We start from the raw sequence: 15,433 nt of genomic DNA, 5'->3' as shown, positions 1-15,433 counted from the left end.
CTGCTGACCTGAATAAGAATTCCAAAGGATCTGTGCCTGAGATTCGTCAGAAACTAAAGAAAGAGAGCAAGAAGAAGCGATATGTGTCGCTCTCAAATAGCGATCTGTTATATAAATATGAAGTTTCGAAAAATAAATACAACTGTACTTTTTTCATCTTTCAATTTCTCATTCCGCCTTATACAGTGCCTTTAGAAAGTATTCACACCCCTTGACTTTTCCCACATTTTGTTGTGTTGCAGTCTGAATTAAACATTGAATAAATGGAGATTTTCTTTTGTCACTAACAATAGTCCATAATGTCAAAATGGATTAACATTTTTTTTATTGTTACTAATTAATAAAAAATGAAATGCTGAAATGTCTTGAGTCAATAAATATTCAACCCCTTTGTTATGGCAAGCCTAAATAAATTCAGGATTAAACATTTGCTTAACAAGTTACATAACTTGCATGGACTGTGTGCAATAATAGTGTTTAACATGATTTTTGAATGACTACCTCATCTCTGTACCCCACACATACAATTATCTGTGCAGTGAATTTCACACACAGATTCATTCAACCACAAAGACCAGGGAGGTTTTCAAATGCCTCACAAAGAAGAGCACCTATTGGTAGATGGGTAAAAAAAACAGATGTTGAATATCCCTTTCAGCATGGTGAAGTTATTAATTACACTTTGGATGGTGTATCAATACACCCAGTCACTACAAAGATACAGGCGCCACCATGGGGACTTTAAACCGTTACATGATAGGAGAAAACTGAGGATGGATCAACAACATTGTAGTTACTCCACAATACTAACCTAATTGACAGAGTGAAAAGAAGGAAGCCTGTACAGAATAAAACGTATTCCCAAACATGCATCCTGTTTGCAACAAGGAGATTTAAGTGATACTGCAAAAAAATATTGGCAAAGCAATTCACTTTTTGTCCTAAATACAAAGTGTTATGTTTGTTAAAAAAATCCAATACAACACAATGAATATCACTACATTATTTTCAAGCATAGTGTCAATGGTGTGTGTACTGGGAGCGGAGTCAGGTGCAGGAGAGCAGAGAGTTGTGAACTGGCGCACACTTTATTAAGGCAGGAGAAACCAACAGCCAAATGGCAAAAGTGCAAAATGCGCAAACAGTCACAATAATTATGTTCAAACAAATAAACATACCTCGTGATAAAACACGGAACAAACGAACACCTGTCTAGCGTGTCAAAATTGACACGTAACACAAAACAATTTCACACAAAGACATGAGGGGGAACAGAGGAATAAATACATGTAGTGTGATTGGGGAATGAAAACCAGGTGTGCAGGGAACAAGACAAAATAAATGAAAAATGGAGCGGCGATGGCTAGAAAGCCGGTGACGTCGACCGCCGAACGCCGCCCGAACAAGGAGAGGAGACAACTTCGGTGGAAGTCGTGACAGTACCCCCCCCCCCCCCCGACGCGCGGCTCCGACCCGGAGGGCGATGCGCAGGGCAGTCCGACCGGCGACGGTGGAACTCCTGCAGCAGTTCAGGGTCAAACACATCCACCACCGGAACCCAGCACCTCTCCTCCGGACCGTACCCCTCCCACTCCACGAGGTACTGAAGGCCCGACGCCTCGAATCCAGGATGGACCGGACAGAGTGCTGGGGCCCCCTCGATGTCCAGAGGGGGCGGAGGAACCTCTCACACCTCAGACTCCTGGAGGGACCAACCACCACTGGCCTGAGGAGAGACACATGGAACAAGGGGTTAATATGGTAATCGGGGGGAAGCTGTAACCTGTAACATACCTCGTTCACAAACCGCGGGCCCAGCTTCCGGCAGGGCAGGCGGAGGGGCAGGTTTCGGGTTGAGAGCCAGACCCGGTCCCCCGGTGTGAACACCGGGGCCTCACTGTGGTGATGGTCCACACTGGTCTTTTGGCACAGCGCGGCCTGCTGGAGGTGACCATGGGCGGCCTCCCATATCTCCTCCACGCGCCTGAACCAATCGTCCACCGCAGGAGCCTCGGTCTGACTCTGATGCCACGGTGCCAGAACCGGCTGGTACCCCAATACACACTGAAAGGGGGAGAGGTTAGTGGAGGAGTGGCGGAGCGAGTTCTGCACCATCTCTGCCCAGGGCACGAACGCCGCCCACTACCCCGGCCGGTCCTGGCAATAGGACCACAGAAACCTGCCCACATCCTGGTTCACTCTCTCCACCTGTCCATTACTCTCGGGGTGGAAACCTGAGGTGAGGCTGATCGAGACTCCCAGATGTTCCATGAACGCCCTCCAGACTCTCGAAGTGAACTGGGGACCTCGATCAGACACTATATCCTCAGGCACCCCATAGTGCTGGAAGACGTGTGTAAACAGGGCCTCCGCAGTTTGTAGGGCCGTAGGGAGACCGGGCAGAGGGAGGAGACGACAGGACTTAGAGAAACAATCCACAACAACCAGGATAGTGGTGTTTCCCTGTAAAGGAGGAAGATCCGTCAGAAAATCCACCGACAGGTGTGACCAAGGCCGTTATGGAACGGATAAGGGATGTAGCTTACCTCTAGGCAGGTGTCTAGGAGCCTTACACTGGGCGCACACCGAGCAGGGGGAAACATAAACCCTCACGTCCTTGGCCAAGGTGGGCCACCAGTACTTCCCAGTCAGACAGCGCACCGTCCGACCGATCACCGGATGACCAGAGGAGGGTGATGTGTGGGCCCAATAGATCAACTGGTCATGGACGGCAGACAGAACGTACTGACGCCTGACGGGATACTGGAGTGGAGCAGGCTCTGTACACAACGCCTGCTCAATGTCCGCATTCCAGCTCCCACACGACCGGCGTTACCAGGCAGGATAAACACAAAACGGGTAAAGAACATGGCCCACCTTGCCTGACGAGGATTCAGTCTCCTCGCTGCCCAGATGTACTCCAGGTTGCAGTGGTCAGTCCAAATGAGGAAAGGGTGTTTAGCCCCCTCAAGCCAATGTCTCCACGCCTTCAAAGCCTTAACCACAGCCAACAGCTCCCGGTCCCCCACATCATAGTTCTGCTCCGCCGGGCTGAGCTTCTTCGAGAAGAAAGCACAGGGGCGGAGCTTCAGTGGCGTGCCCGAGCGCTGAGAGAGCACGGCTCCTATCCCAGCCTCAGACGCGTCCACCTCCACTATGAACGCCAAAGAGGGATCCGGATGGGACAGCACGGGAGCCGAGGTAAACAGAGCTCTTAGGTGCCCAAAAGCCCTGTCCGCCTCAACCAACCACTGCAGATGTACAGAACACCCCTTCAGCAGTGAGGTAATGGGAGCAGCCATCTGACCAAAGCCCTGGATAAATCTCCGGTAGTAATTGGAAAACCCCAAAAATCGCTGCACCTCCTTTACCGTGGTGGGAGTCGGCCAATTACGCATGGCTGCAATGTGGTCACTCTCCATCTCCACCCCTGATGTGGAAATGCGATACTCTAGGAAGGAGAGGGCCTGCTGGAAGAACAGGCATTTCTCAGCCTTGGCGTACAGGTCATGCTCCAACAGTCGTCCAAGTACCTTGCGCACCAAGGAAACATGCTCGGCGCATGTAGCAGACTATATCAGAATGTCATCGATATACACCACTACACCCTGCCCATGCAGGTCCCTGAAAATCCCGTCTACAAATCATTGGAAGACTGATGGAGCATTCATCAACCTGTACAGCATGACGAGGTACTCATAATGCCCTGAGGTGGTACTAAATTCCGTCTTCCACTCGTCTCCTTCCCGGATACGCACCAGGTTGTACGCACTCCTGAGATCCAGTTTAGTGAAGAAGCGCGCCCTGTGCATTGACTCAATCGCCGTAGCGATCAGAGGTAGCGGGTAACTGTACCTCACCGGGATTTGATTGAGACCTCGATAGTCAATGCATGGGCGCAGACCTCCATCCTTCTTCTTCACAAAAAAGAAACTCGAGGAGGCGGGTGAAGTGGAGGACCGAATGTACCCCTGACGCAGGGATTCGGAGACATATGTATCCATAGCCACCGTCCCCGCTTGCAACAGGGGATACACGTGACTCCTGGGAAGTGCAGCATCTACCAGGAGATTTATCGCACAATCCCCCCGTCGATGGGGTGGTAATTGAGTCGCCTTCTTTTTACAGAAGGTGAGAGCCAAATCGGCATATTCTGGGGGGATGCGCAAGGTGGAGACCAGGTCTGGACTTTCCACCGTGGTAGCACCAACGGAAACCCCTACACACCTCCCAGAGCACTCTCGCGACCACCCTCTCGCGACCACCCTCTGTTGCCAGGAAATGGTGGGGTTATGACAAGCCAACCAGGGAAGGCCTAGTACCACGGGAAACACAGGAGAGTCAATGAGGAAGAGACTGATTCTCTCCTCGTGACCCCCTTGCGTCTCCATGGCCAGGGAGATGGTGGCTTCCCTGATTAGCCCGGACCCTAATGGTCGACTATCCAGAGCGTGTACCGGGAAAGGTCTAACCACAGGAATTATGGGGATCCCTAAACTAAGAGTGAACGCTCTGTCTAAAAAATTCTCAGCTGCGCCTGAATCACATAGTGTCTGCATCATGTTATGGGTATGCTTGTCATCATTAAGGACTGGAGAATTTTTAAGGATAAAAAAGAAATGGAATGGAGCTAAGCACAGGCAAAATCCTAGAGGAAAACCTGGTTTCGTTTGCTTTCCACCAGACACTGGGAGATGAATTCACCTTTCAGCAGGACAATAACCTAAAACACAAGGCCAAAGCTACACTGGAGTTGCTTACAAAGAAGACAGTGAATGTTCCTGATGGGCCGAGTTACAGTTTTGACTTAAATCTACTTGAAAATCTATGGCAAGATCTGAAAATCGTTGTCTAGCAAAGATCAACAACCAATTTGAGAGCGCTTGAAGAATTTTGGCCAAATGTTGCACAATCCCGGTGTTCAAAGTTCTTAGAGGCTCACCCAGAAATACTCACAGCTGTAATCGCTGCCAAAGATGCTTCTACAAAGTATTGACACAGGGGTGTGAATACTTATGTAAGTGTTTGTAAAAAACTGTTGGTCACTAAATCCGGCTATAAGGACCATGTAAAAACAGTTGGCTGGTATGCCCTCACCCATCTGAGCGGCCGGCTGTGAAGGCCCTCACCTGCTATATACTTATAACTGATTGGTTTGGTTCTGCCCTCTATAGTGCTGTCCGGTTAGAACATGATGTTCCCGGTCATCACTGTAGTCTTGATAGTCACCACCACACACACGCAGACAAAGCTGTTTCCATTTGAAGATGTTTGTATGATTTTGGTAAACCGAATGACTTGGAATGTTATTGTTGTGGTTCTATAAGACAAAGATATGCACACATGAAAACATTATCAGTAAAGGGTTATAACTATACAATATACATACAGCACTAGTCAAAGGTTTGGACACACCTACTCATTCCAGGGTTTTTCTTTATTTTTACTATTTTCTACATTGTAGAATAATAGTGAAGACATCAAAACTCTGAAATAACACATATGGAATCATGTAGTATTCGAACAAGTGTTAAAAAAATTGAAATATATTTTATATTTGAGATTCTTCAAAGTAGCCACCGTTTGCCTCGATGACAGCTTTGCACACTTGGCATTCTCTCAACCGGCTTCATGAGGTAATCACCTGGAATACTTGAAGGAGTTCCCACATATGCTGAGCACTTGTTGGCTGCTTTTCCTTCACTCTGCGGACCAACTCATCCCAAACCATCTCAATTGGGTTGAGGTTTTGTTATTGTGGAGGCCAGGTCATCTGATGCAGCACTCCATTACTCTCCTTCTTGGTCAAATAGCCCTTACACAGCCTGGAGGTGTGTTTTGGGTCATTGCCCTGTAGATAAACAAATTATAGTCCCACTAAGCGCAAACTAGATGGGATGGCGTATCACTACAGAAGTAGTGAACTGGGCCTTTACTAGTATTAGCGTACTGATATAGACATATGTGGCTCAGTCAAAAACATATTTTCAGCATCTCTACTTTGGCAAAAAAAGGTAGTTGTATAATTAACAACAGAATCTTGCAGGATTCAATAGTTGGAAATATAAGAGTTGTTGCCCTGTAACTTTCTCTGTGATTGTCATTCTAACGGAATCCAGAAAGAACAAAACCCTGTCCTCAAACATTTACACCAAAAGGTGCAAAATTATGGGCAAAGACACAAAACATCCAAATCAAATTAAATATTTTTCTTGATCAAATAACATGGCGGAAAAAAAACACTTTTTGTGCAGTATTAATTTAACATCCTTACAAACCACTTAATGTAAATGTACATTACTATATTGTACATAGGCTTGTCATCTAGGTTCGTACCTGTAGACTTTCTATCACCATGACGATAAACAATGCACAATACAGTAACTGAGCACATTGAGACATCAAGTGGTTTGTGATGATGTGATGTGATGATGTGGCTCAGTTGGTAGATCATGGTGTTTGCAATAATAGGGTTGTGGGTTTGAGTCCCACAGGGGACCAGTATGATTTGCTCTGGATAAAAACTCAACTAAAATGGAAAAGGAATGAATAGACCATTTCAGTTTTCAAATAGAAATAAATTGCATTTTCCAAGTATTTCAAGAAACTGGAAAACATATATCAAGCAAGTATTTTTATTTTCCACAAGTATTATCAGATTAACTGTTTTGTACAGATAATTATCAAACTCAAGTTACAAATGCTGGTAAACACTCAAATGCATTTAAATACATTTTTTTCAGAAAAGTAGTGCACAGGGCCTTTACTATTCATGTATTAATACTTGCGTATTAATTAAAGCGTTTCCACCGGCATTTTTCGCCTAATTAATTTTACCGACACACAAAATGCCACGTTGTCTAGTAGTGTATTTTGTTTTGTCGACATTTGGAAAGTTTACCGACAAAATGTGCTGTTTCCATCAGGCCTGTCATGGCATGTTTTATGCAACATGTACTTTATTTGCATAAAAGTTTGGGTGGAAACCTGGTTAGAGACTCAGTTTTCAGAATTTTAATCTAACTAAAAGTAATCTAACGTAAAATTAGATTGGTACAGAAAGTACAGTAATATCAAATGGGAAATGGATGGCAGAACGTGTTCCCTTGTCTTTCACAAACGAGTCCTAACCTAATACAGTATCTATTCCAAAATATAAGGACAGGTTTCCCAGACACAGATTAAACGTCCTATACTAAAAGCATGCTCAATGAACATAAAATTGTTTTTTAGTCCATGACTAGGCTTAATCTGTGTCCGGGAAACTGTCCCTAAATGGTTGTGTTTAAAAAGATGTTGATATTGGAATTGTCTACGTGAACTAAATTATTCAACGGAGCTACGCTGTATTCCTGACTCCATCCAGTTGCGCAAAAAACGTAATTCATTCTCCCCTATCATATTGTGCTGTCTTGTTTCGTCAGTGATGCATAGTGATCTTGCCTTTTTCCCCTACAAGGCATGTTTTCACTATATCCCTCGTATGTGGCACAGGGATTCATTTCATAGCCCTAATTTATCACTTCGCATTTCATTAAGCCTACTTAATTTTACTGATATCCTAAACGGATGGATGTCCATTTCCACCGCCTACTTGCGTTTATTTTAACGAATTGGATCGCCACCGCAATCTGAGTTGTGCCCTCTGCTCAAGGCAATTCGCGTCATGACCTGTCTATTCTTTCAAATTCGCTAAATGGCATTTTCCTTCGCTACTAGTGTCCTCAAAGAAGTTAGACATAATTCGTTTTCGAATCCTTTTCATCAAATGAAGACTACTGTGGGGATTTGATTTGGTTCTTCACGCACTCTTCTGTGCCTTGCGTAAACCTCAAGACGCTTGCTTCAAAGGTAAGTGTTGATTAGCCTACAATATTTAGCTTTCACCGGGTGAAGGAATGTCAACACATTTTAGTACAATACATTTTCTTGACGTTACACAAAGGATTCGTAATTCGACAGCGTTTCTATTGCTGGTTTCACATTGTTCCCACCCCACAATGTTTTGTGTTGACAGTAGAAATTTAGTCTATGTCATAAAATGTGTACCCTTCCATTTATAGTGACTGTCGTTGACAGATGTAATCTCCCGCACAGCCTACATGGGCTACTATAGTATCATGTACGTCCGACACCTCGTTTGAAATGAAGGTATAACAATAATTAATACACACACAGGCCATCGAAATTCAAAATGGAGTTGTTACAGCACCTGATTTGATTCCTACAGTCCTATTATAGCCTACAAAGCACGTATTAATAGTAGTATGCATAAGCATGACCTGCACTAAAATACACCCTAGCCAATATCCATTTACAGTCACGAAATGATGTTGGTTTTTCCTATCAAAGGCGTGACCCATCTTTCACCAATGAGGTTACAATACTGCATAGGACAACGTGCGTAAATAGTGACCGTCTGTGAGGAACATCATTTGTTTTGGCTTTTTGGTTATACAATTATTATTATTACTATTATGATTTGGACAGAGACAACCCATACAATGTATGCCCCCCCAACCTCTTTTATTTTAGCTACAGCTTATATTTACTGGTTTGAATGAAACAGGTGTGCATCCCTGGGAATTTTGGCGTGGACTGTTGCCAAGTGTCAGCATATCTGAATGGAGCCTATTGTTCCAGTCTGGCTGAACCACACCATTGCATTATAATAGAATAACACAGCCTCAAATATATTGATACGCTCCCATACACTGATTAATAACACCCTTACTAACATAAGAATAACATTTGCAAGTTCGCATATTTCTAATGTCAGAGGTGCAGCCGGTACTGCATGGCAATCTATTAATGTGCTGTTGAGTCCTTGTTTGTCGATCGGCTCTTGTTGATGTGCGTTCCCTAAGGATTTATCCAAGGACTGAGATGGTTTCAAAATAACCTATAGAATCTGTCTCTATTAATAGGGAACAGAAGCCCAGTTCCTATTTCAGTCAGTTTTTATGGCTCATTGTCTGCCAATGGTTGATACTGTGTATCTACTTCCTGTTCTTACTGTGCGGAACATGGCTTCTTGGTTCAGGGACAGTACCGTACTAAGTGACTGACAGAGGAGGAAGTGGATCCAGCGCTGAGTTTATCACCTGGGTTTTCCCCTGGCTGCGCTCCTCCTGTACCCCGCTCCTCCTCTCCCTCCATTGTCTTTGCACAGCAATGGAGGAGAGAAGATTAGATGGGACAGGCCGATAAAACCTTTTTTTCTGGAGAGCCGAGGACTCTGGGACTGCGGAGACAGACACTACCATCTCCTGTGGAGCTTTTTTATCATCCTTTAACGGGGACCGCGAGACAACATCAAGGTGATTCTTGGTCTGTTCTTAGCCTGCATCTTAAATGGCATGCTATTCCCTATATAGTGCACTACTTTTGACCAGAGCCCTATGCCTTAGATTATACGGAATAGGGTACCATTTGAGATAAACCCTGGCACATGCAAGTATTATTGCAATTGTATATCACTGCCATATTACTGCAATTTTCTATGAACCAAGCCTCAATTTGGTGGCCAGGCTATATTTAGCAGAATTGTGGATTGTTCTGAGGATTGTGGATCTATTCGCAGTAGAGTAGTTGGGCGGGAGGTCTAAATATTTCCCCATTTAGTGTTTGTTTTCGCTCCAAGGAACCGGGTAGACCTATGTCAGAATGAGGTGCACACACTCCTTTGTTTCAGATGAGTCTCTTTTGATTTTACCATCAGTCTCAAGTGAAAGTCCCAACTAATTTCCTCAATGGAACAGCAGGACATGCAGAAACCCAAGTAACCATAATTCCACATAACCATTGTACATGGGGATTTGTATTTTTACAGAATGTGCATGGGCGTGTGCAGCAAGTACAATGCCTAGTGAGTCTACACACCCCTTTCACTGTCAGATTTCATTGCCTTCCATTCAATCTAAAAAGGCATTCACTTAGATATTTTTTCCTTACAGATCTACACATTTTCAAAGTGAAAGAAAATGATTGAAACATTTCTAAGTTAATAAAAGTGAATACTTGGTGGAGGCATCTGAAAACCCTGGGATATTATACAGTGGGACAGTTACACATTTTGAATGCAAAAGACATACCAGACCTTTTTAAAAGACATTTGAAAATCAGAGACAAGGTTTGAATATTGCTGTCTATCAATGATTCCCAACCAAATTTACTGAGCTTGAGGGCAATTCCACAGTAAAAAAAAATAATATGTTGAGACAGATTTTTCACTTTAAAATATATGTCAGGCAAAAACTATCGATTGCAAAGTTAAACAGACCATACAACTCTATGCACAAAGAATACTTTAACACATTTCCACTGAAATTTTTACAAAAACAGAATGATGACACAAACAGGGGTTAAAATGTCTTTACCCTCAGGTGCCTGTTGGAGGATTCTGCTTTTCCCACGTTTTTACAGTCTTATGGTGAATAGCAAAGTTCTGAGACTCACATGATTACAATCCCCCCTCCTTTCTCTCCCCTCTTTCCCCGTTTCTCTCTTCTTTCTTTCTCCTTCCTCTCGCCCTTTCCCGTCTTTCCTACCCCCTTCCCGCCCTCTCAATCTCTCAGAATGTGGGAACTAGGAAAAAATCACACAGTCACAGATCCTGATGTTCAAGCCGTCTGGCTCCATATTAGGGGAAGGTGCTACTAGTTGCATTAGTTCCGTTGTTTACACACTGTGACAGGCTGCTAAGGGTGTGCTGTTCACAGTTTCCTCCTGGCAAAGTGCAGTCGTAGTCCCTTAAGAGGTTTCAACAGTCTCTCAGAACTCCTAAATGGCTTCCATCCCTCTTCTCCTCAAAACCCTCATTGCTACTGATTGGTGCCAACAGGGCACAATATTGTAGAACTTTCAGATATAAATATTTTGTATTTTATTTAACTAGGCAAGTCAGTTAAGAACAAATTCTTATTTACAACGACAGCCTAACCCGGACAACGCTGGGCCAATTGTGCGGCGCCCTGTGGGACTCCCAATCACGGCCAGTTGTGATACAGCCTCAAATCGAACCAGGGTCTGTAGTGACGGCTCTAGCACTGAGATGCAGTGCCCTAGACCGCTGTGCCACTCAAGAGCCCAAATACATTATGTAGAACAAACACGCTTCCCTTACATGTAAACAAAGGAATCAGGTACGCTCTGTTTACGACTTTTCTACTTGCATATGCCTACGTGACCCAGGTGATGGCACTGAACAGGAGCATGGCCTTGTCCTGTTTCTCTACCCAATGCCCTTGCACAATCCCCCCTCATTAATCTAAAGGGAATGGACTGGTGTAGGAACAATGGTGGGAACCCTCCAACTAATTCTTGCACCCACCCAAAGTTTTTAAATCCATGACAAAGGAGTGTGCAAGTACACACCCAGGGAGAAGGGTAGAGAATCGCAACACAACCCCAATGGGGTCATGGAAGAGGTTGTTTGAGGCTGTTGAGTACATTCTGTACCGCAGACTGCTCCAGCACTTCAGGTTGAAGTCGAAAGGGAAGAAACTCCATCTTGATCCTTCACCGTGGTCTTCCGTCTTCTAGTTACTTTTCGATTTGTATGATACTGTGCTTGTCTTTTGTCACAGGTCACTGAGCAATAATGCACTCAGGCTAAATTGTTTGAAGGCAAGTTTAGGGGCAAGAAAAATGTCCAGGAGTTATCCATAGAGAGAAACCTTTTGAGGGACCAAACTTGTAACCATGGAAACCCATAATTTTCTGATCAGTAGCATGGGCCAAAGGTTCATTGGAGTGTTCTTTTGAATCAGGCCATGCAAAAGGAATTAGGGATGTAGGGTTTTCTATATACAATAAGTTGCATGCTGTGCTAATGTAGGTACCACGCTGGTATTCTGTACCACACTCCCACCAGCACTCCAAAGTAAATGTCAGCAGTAGGTCTACTGCAGAGGAGGCTGGCGGGAGTGGCTATAGGAGGACGGGCTCATTGTAATGGCTGGAATGGCATCAATGGAACGGTATCAAACATATGGAAACCACATGTTGGACTCCGTTCCATTTATTACATTTCAGCCATTACAATGAGCCCATGCTCCTATAGCTCCTCCCACCAGCCTCCACTCGCCTACTGGTATACTTCTAAAACATCAGGACAGAAGGTTTTTGAAACACAAAAAAAACTGAAATTGAGCATTCCCCTGTTTCAAAATGGTTTCTTCCATTTTGTACTGAACGTAATGAGCCAGATCAGGGAAGGTGATGTCACTGCTTGAGCTAGCTAAATGTCCACCGTTCTAGGACATTGGTACAGGATTTTATCCCTGAATGTTTTGTCCAAATCCAGACCTGTACACGAGCGAGCTAAGCTAGTTTACACCAATTAATGCTAGGCCATTGGTACAGGCTTTTGGCCTGGATGCTGTTTGGTCCAGGGCCCGGCCAATGCGCCGAGCTATCTTAACTAGTTAGCTACCACTATGCTAAGCTAATACATTGATACAGACTTTTGACCCCAGCCGATGGTATTTTGTCCAGGGCCAGGCATGTGTACAGTATTTGTCCTTTTAGTCCCTCTGGTCCCATAATAACAGTAACTTACAGTAGCAAACCAGCCAGTACTAAAAAAATATAGCCCAGGCTCTGGCCAGCCTCATCGAACGCCCACTAACATTGAGCAGTCATCTACCCCCCCAGGTCTCTCTCTGTGTGACTAAGCAGCATGAAACTGAGGGAGACGTTAACCCCTTCACTGGGCTGGCTTTCATTCTGGCTCCGGATGAATCAAAGACACTCACGTCCACACTCACTCACACACATACAGTAGGCATGCATGCGAGGGCCGGGACGATACCAGTATCTCCATAGTATTTTTATTTCTTTAACCTTTATTTAACTAGGCAAGTCAGAACAAATTCTTATTCACAATGACGGCCTACCAGAAGGCAAAAGGCCTCCTGCGGGGACGGGAGCTGGGATTAAAAAAAAATATAATAAATATAGGACAAAAACACACATCACGACAAGAGAGACAACACAACACTACATAGAGACCTAAGATGACAACACAGCATGGTAGCAGCACAACATGACAACAACATGGTAGCAACACAACATGGCAGCAGCAAAAAACATGGTACAAACATTATTGGGCACAGACAACAGCACTAAGGGCTAGAAGGTAGAGACAACAATACATCACGCAAAGCAGCCCCAACTGTCAGTAAGAGTGTCCGTGATTGAGTCTTTTAATGAAGAGATTGAGATAAAACTGTCCAGTTTGAGTGTTTGTTGCAGCTCGTTCCAGTCGCTAGCTGCAGCGAACTGAAAAGAGGAGGGACCCAGGGATGTGTGCGCTTTGGGGACCTTTAACAGAATGTGACTGGCAGAACAGGTGTATGTGGAAGAGGAGGGCTGCAGTAAATATCTCAGATGGGGGAGTGAGGCCTAAGAGGGTTTTATAAATAAGCATAAACCAGTGGGTTTTGCGACAGGTATTCAGAGATGACCAGTTTACAGAGGAGTATAGAGTGCAGTGATGTGTCCTATAAGGAGCATTGGTGGCAAATATGATGGCCGAATGGTAAAGAGCATCTAGCCGCTCAAGAGCACCCTTACCTGCTGATCTATAAATTACGTTTGCGTAATTTAGCATGGGTAGAATGGTCATCTGAATCAGGGTTAGTTTGGCAGCTGGGGTGAAAGAGGAGCGATTACGATAGAGGAAACCAAGTCTAGATTTAACTTTAGCCTGCAGCTTTGATATGTGCTGAGAGAAGGACAGTGTACCGTCTAGCCATACTCCCAAGTACTTGTATGAGGTGACTCCCTCAAGCTCTAAACCCTCAGAGGTATTAATCACACCTGTGGGTAGAGGGGCATTCTTCTTACCAAACCACATGACTGTTGTTTTGGAGATGTTCAGAAGAAGGACAATGGCAGAGAAATCTTTGTTGTAGAGCATTTAACACAAAATCCGGGGAGGGGGCAGCTAAGTATAAGACAGAATCGTGGCAAGGAAACAAAATACAAAGCGGATTTAACTTCTTTAGGAAATCAGCTCTGTTGGAAACAAACATCATTATGTTGTCATCCAGAGTTACATGCATTTATTTTCCAAGCTATAGCACCCAATATTTACACACAGCAGGTTTTTAAAGGACCATAGAGTTTTGCTTGCTTCGTGGTTTCATTTTTGCCGTGGAAAAAATATTGCGATACTGGTATCGTCCCGGCCCTAATGTGCACGCACACACACACACAGAGAGTTGATATGCACACTCGCACACATTCCCTTCCATATATACAGATGCACACAGAAGCACTCACACACAGCAGATTTACATACACACAAACTATGTACATTGAGTGTACAAAACATTAAGAACACCTTCCTAATACTGAGTTGCACCCCCTTTTGCCCTCAGAACAGCCTCCATTCGTCAGGGAATGGACTCTACAAGGTGTTGAATGCATTCCACAGGGATGCTGGCCCATGTTGACTCCAAAGCTTCCCACAGTTGTATCAAGTTGGCTGAATGTCCTTTGGGTGGTGGACCATTCTTGATACACACAGGAAACTGTTGAGCATGAAAAACCCAGCAGCGTTGCAGTACTTGGCACGTGCTTGGCACCTACTACCATACCCCATTCAAAAGCACTTAAATCTTTTGTCTTACCCATTCACCCTAGGAATGGCACACACACACACAATCCATGTCTCAAGGCTTAAAAATCCTCCTTTAACCTGTCTCCTCCCCTTCATCTACACTGATTGAAGTGGATTTAACAGATGACATCAATAAGGGATCATATCTTTCACCTGGATTGACCTGGTCAGTTTATGTTCTAATGTTTCGAACTCTCAGTGGTGTATTTAAAACCCCACAACTCAGAAGAAAGCACAACACCTGACTGTGTCGAGGTCTTTTCACACTCATGGACAATGCAGCAACTCTCCCACATACTGTACACACCAGACTCAACCCCAGATGCTGCAGCAACACTCCCACATACTGTACACACCAGACTCAACCCCAGATGCTGCAGCAACTCTCCCACATACAGTACACACCAGACTCAACCTCACCCTCAGATGCTGCAGCAACACTCCCACATACTGTACACACCAGACTCACCCTCAGATGCTGCAGCAACACTCCCACATACTGTACACACCAGACTCACCCTCAGATGCTGCAGCAACACTCCCACATACTGTACACACCAGACTCAACCTCAACCCCAGATGCTGCAGCAACTCTCCCACATACTGTACACACCAGACTCACCCTCAGATGCTGCAGCAACACTCCCACATACTGTACACACCAGACTCAACCTCAACCCCAGATGCTGCAGCAACTCTCCCACATACTGTACACACCAGACTCACCCTCAGATGCTGCAGCAACACTCCCACATACTGTACACACCAGACTCAACCCCAGATGCTGCAGCAACACTCCCACAT

General features: G+C 44.7%; 1 protein-coding gene across 3 annotated transcripts in view; it reads left to right on the top strand.

Moving 5' to 3' along the window:
* The first annotated feature begins 7,413 nt into the window (after positions 1-7,413).
* The window catches only part of LOC115150079 (proto-oncogene tyrosine-protein kinase Src), a 30,016-nt gene continuing 21,996 nt past the window's right edge, over positions 7,414-15,433 (top strand). For 2 of the 3 annotated variants that reach the window (XM_029692988.1, XM_029692986.1), the window contains exon 1: positions 7,414-7,851. The gene's annotated coding sequence lies outside the window, so the exon portion shown is untranslated. The remainder of the gene's footprint in view (positions 7,852-15,433) is intronic. The other variant, XM_029692987.1, reaches the window with a different exon arrangement.

Source organism: Salmo trutta, chromosome 16 (assembly GCF_901001165.1).
Source record: "Salmo trutta chromosome 16, fSalTru1.1, whole genome shotgun sequence".
NCBI classification, from domain to species: domain Eukaryota; kingdom Metazoa; phylum Chordata; class Actinopteri; order Salmoniformes; family Salmonidae; genus Salmo; species Salmo trutta.
This window is presented reverse-complemented; position numbering and strand designations above follow the sequence as displayed.